This window comes from Petaurus breviceps, unplaced genomic scaffold, assembly GCF_028583685.1.
Source record: "Petaurus breviceps papuanus isolate PSGF00001 unplaced genomic scaffold, PetGlider_PUasm1.0 173, whole genome shotgun sequence".
NCBI classification, from domain to species: domain Eukaryota; kingdom Metazoa; phylum Chordata; class Mammalia; order Diprotodontia; family Petauridae; genus Petaurus; species Petaurus breviceps.
In genome coordinates, this window is record NW_027185759.1 from 8,576,343 (window position 1) to 8,579,830 (window position 3,488).

At 48.2% G+C, this 3,488-nt stretch overlaps 1 protein-coding gene and 1 long non-coding RNA gene across 2 annotated transcripts in view; one reads left to right on the forward strand and one right to left on the reverse strand.

Annotated features, from left to right (window-relative positions):
- LPP (LIM domain containing preferred translocation partner in lipoma) overlaps window positions 1–356 on the reverse strand; it is a 704,807-nt gene extending 704,451 nt beyond the window's left edge. The window contains exon 1 of the mRNA XM_069083318.1: window positions 219–356. The gene's annotated coding sequence lies outside the window, so the exon portion shown is untranslated. The remainder of the gene's footprint in view (window positions 1–218) is intronic.
- The window catches only part of LOC138157661 (uncharacterized), a 3,549-nt gene extending 841 nt beyond the window's left edge, over window positions 1–2,708 (forward strand). Inside the window, exon 2 of the long non-coding RNA XR_011167429.1 lies at window positions 1,491–2,708. This is a non-coding gene — a long non-coding RNA (uncharacterized lncRNA). The remainder of the gene's footprint in view (window positions 1–1,490) is intronic.
- The last annotated feature ends 780 nt before the right edge of the window (window positions 2,709–3,488 follow it).

The window sequence follows — 3,488 nt, forward strand, 5'->3', positions numbered from 1 at the left end:
GGGGGGGGGGGGGGGGGGGGGGGGGGGGGGGGGGGGGGGGGGACCGAGGGAACGCCGCGCGGCCAGCGATCCTGCCTTTCCGGAGTGAGGGAGAGGCAGCCTGGACTGCGGGCGGGAGGAGCATCGGAGAAGATTCTGCGTCCAGCTGGGCACGGCCCGCGGCCCAGCCCTGCAGGGCCTGCTCCTGTGCTCCGGCCCGGGCGGCTCTGGGCCCCCACCTGGGCCCAGGCGGTCCCGTGGCGGACGCTTCCTCCTGCTTGCTCTCACAGCTTCCCTGGGCCGCGCCTCTCTTCCTTCCGGACCATCCTGACACATCTGGTGTCCTGGAGCTCCGGCAAGGCCCCTCCGGGACCTCTTTCCCTGGATGAAAAGCCCGGGGTCACGGTGGCTCAGAAGCTGAACCCACTTCTGGTCTTCCTTAGCTCTGGGGCTCCACTGAGGAAGGGGCCCGGTATATGCCATGGCTGGGCTTCCCTTCCCGTGGGGGTTCTGTTTAAATAAGCCTGCCCCTCCTTTACCCTTCCCCTCACGGTCCCAACGGCTGCCCATAAAGCCTCCCCGGTGACTGGCCCCTCGAAGGCCAGAGGACAGCCCAGCCCATTTGCCCACCAGCAGGGCACTTGTAAAGTATGAAGGGGCTGTTTTCTTAGAAACCTGCAAACCTTTACTGAGAAAAGAACCTGGAGCTGGAGGTTCCAAAGACTGGGAGTCTGAGGCTCGAACCCCAGCCCACCCATTTGCTACCAGGGACAACCTGGGCAAGTCACCACCTCCCTGAGCCTCAGTTTCCTCATTTGTAAAATGAAGGTTGTGCTAGAGTCTGGGTGGCACCTGTGATTGCTTCCTGCTCTGGGACCTGGGATTTCCCCTCTCTCAGGGAGGAAAGCAGCCCCTTCCTCTTAGGTGGAGCAGTGGATAGAGCCTTGCCTGGACTCAGAAAGACCTCAGATAAAATCTGGCCTCAGTCACTTACGAGCCATGTGCCCCTGAGCAACTTTCTCAACTGTAAGAGGAGAAGGAAATAGCAAATCACTGATACCTTCGCCAAGAAAAACCCAAACAGTGTCATAAGGAGTCAGATTGCCGGAACAACATTAAATATTCTTCCCATGACCCCCAACCGCAGCTTCTCCAGGAGACTGTGAGCCCAGCAGTTACTGGATCAACTGAAGTTTTACACTTGGGGGTTCCTCAGTTGATTTCCCTGTAAGAATACTAGCAACATTTCCACCACCCAGCCTTCCAGAGCTGGGAAGCCTAGAACAAATGTTATGGTTCCTACAATCCTTTGCCCCTCCTCTCCAATTGTCACTTCCTACTATCTTCCCACTCTAGTTCCTCCCCCTGCACTCCTTCCCCCTCCCCTTCCTCTCCCTCCCCCTGCCTCTCCTCCCTTTTCCCTCTTCCTTCCTCCCCCCTTTTCACCTCTTCTTTCGGAACTGACTGCAGTTCCTGGCTTACCATACAGTATAGACTTTCTTTTCTTTCAGAAATCCTAGCCTCCTGACCAGAGAGGTGGAAGGACCTCTGGGGTTGTCTGGGCCAAATGCCTCCTTTGAATGATCAAGAAACTGAAGGTCAGTGGAGTGGATGTGAAGTTAAGTGACTTGTCCAAGGTCATCAGGTAGGAAGAAAGTAAAAGGCAAAGGCATAAATCAGAAATATGTTCCTTACTCTACCAGCAGTTGTATTCCAGGACTCAACATAAGATTCATAAAGTGACTCTATAAAAAATTAACAATGATTTTACATTTGTAAAATTAATTCAGTATCCTAGATTTAGAGCTGGAAAGACAGAGTGCATCTAATCCACTCCAGTTTTACATTTGGGGAAACCGAGGCCCAGAGAGTTTAAAAGATTTGCCCAAGGTCACACTTTTAGCATGTGGCAGGATTTGCTCCCACTTCCTCATTCCAAAGCCCCTCTTCTTCCAACTGTTTCATACTGCTTTTATGATCACTAGGCCTATTCTAGAGACTGAGAGACAGGCAGACCATCAGGTCCCTCAGTGGCACATCCTGTCACCTCTGTTTAAACTATCACTTCCCCCTCAGTAACTTGGCCTGGAGACTCAGGCCCTCAGCTCTGGAAGGTGAGCTCTTGTCTGGTCTCGAGGAAGGGGCCCCCGCACCATGCCCTGGGTTCCCAGTCTTCCACCTTTCCATGATGTAGTTACTGTGTTTCCTGTCAGAATGTGCTCCTTGAGGACAGGGGCCGCCATCTTGCTGTGGTTGTATCTAGAGCACGTAACATAGCATTTTGCAAAATAAATTTTAAACATATATTTGTGTGTGTGTGTGTGTGTTGTTGTTTTAGTTCAGTCATGCCTGACTCTTTGTGACCCTGTGGACCCATAGCATGTTAGTGCTGTCCATGGGTTTTCTTGGAAAAGATATTGGAGTGGTTTGCTGTTTCCTTATCCAGTGTATTAAGTCAAACAAGGGTTGTGACTTGCCCAGGATCACACAGCTAGTAAGCATCTGAGGCTGGTTCTAAATTCACATCTTCCAGACTCCAGGCCCAACACTCTATACACTGGAACCATCTAACTGTATGCACTTGTATTTTGCATGTGTGAGTGTGTGTATATGTGTGTGTGTATAAAGAGAAAGGGAACCCAGACTTTTAGATGCCCATGCCCTTTCTTTTAAATATATATTATATTATAGATACATATTAAATATAAAATATATTCTGAATTATCAAAGTTGTAAGTATTGTATAATTTATTAAATAAATTTATAGTCTAAATATGTATTTGTTAAATATTTCCCAATCACATGTAAATAAAACCTTTAGTGTTCGCTTTTAAAAATTGTGAGTTCCCATTTTTCTCCCTCCCTCTTGCCCCTCCTCCACAATCTGAGGAGGCAACCAAATGACAGTGATTATACAAGAGTAGTCATGCCAAACATTTCCATATTAACCATCTTTCCATGCTCTTTCCAATGGATATTACTGTGTGTTTTAGAAACATGATCTTGTGGCCAACAAGATTAGTTAATTAACCTCTATTATGCACTTATAGTGAGCTAGGTGGTTTAGTAGATAAAGTACAGGGCCTGGAATTGGGAAGACCTGAGTTCAAATCCAACCTTGGATACTTACTAGCTGTGTGACTTTGGGCAAGCATCTTAACCTGGTTTGCCTCAGTTTCCTTATCTACATAATGAGCTGAAGAAGGAAATGGCAAACACTCCAGTATCTTGGCCAAGAAAACCCCAAATTGGGTCATGGAGAGTCAGACACCATTGAAAAGACTCAACCTCAATAAAAGTGGGCTAGGTACTCTTCTAAACACTAATGTTCTAAAGAAAGGGAAAAAAGAGTCCCTACCCTCGAGAAGCTGACATTCTAATAGCACAGAAAAAGTGTAAGTGCAAGATAAATACTGTGTAAATGTAATTACCCTAGCTGACCAGCGATAATCCCACAATGCAAACAAATCCCTCTGGACACCAATGGATCTTCCTCTCCCTCACCCCCA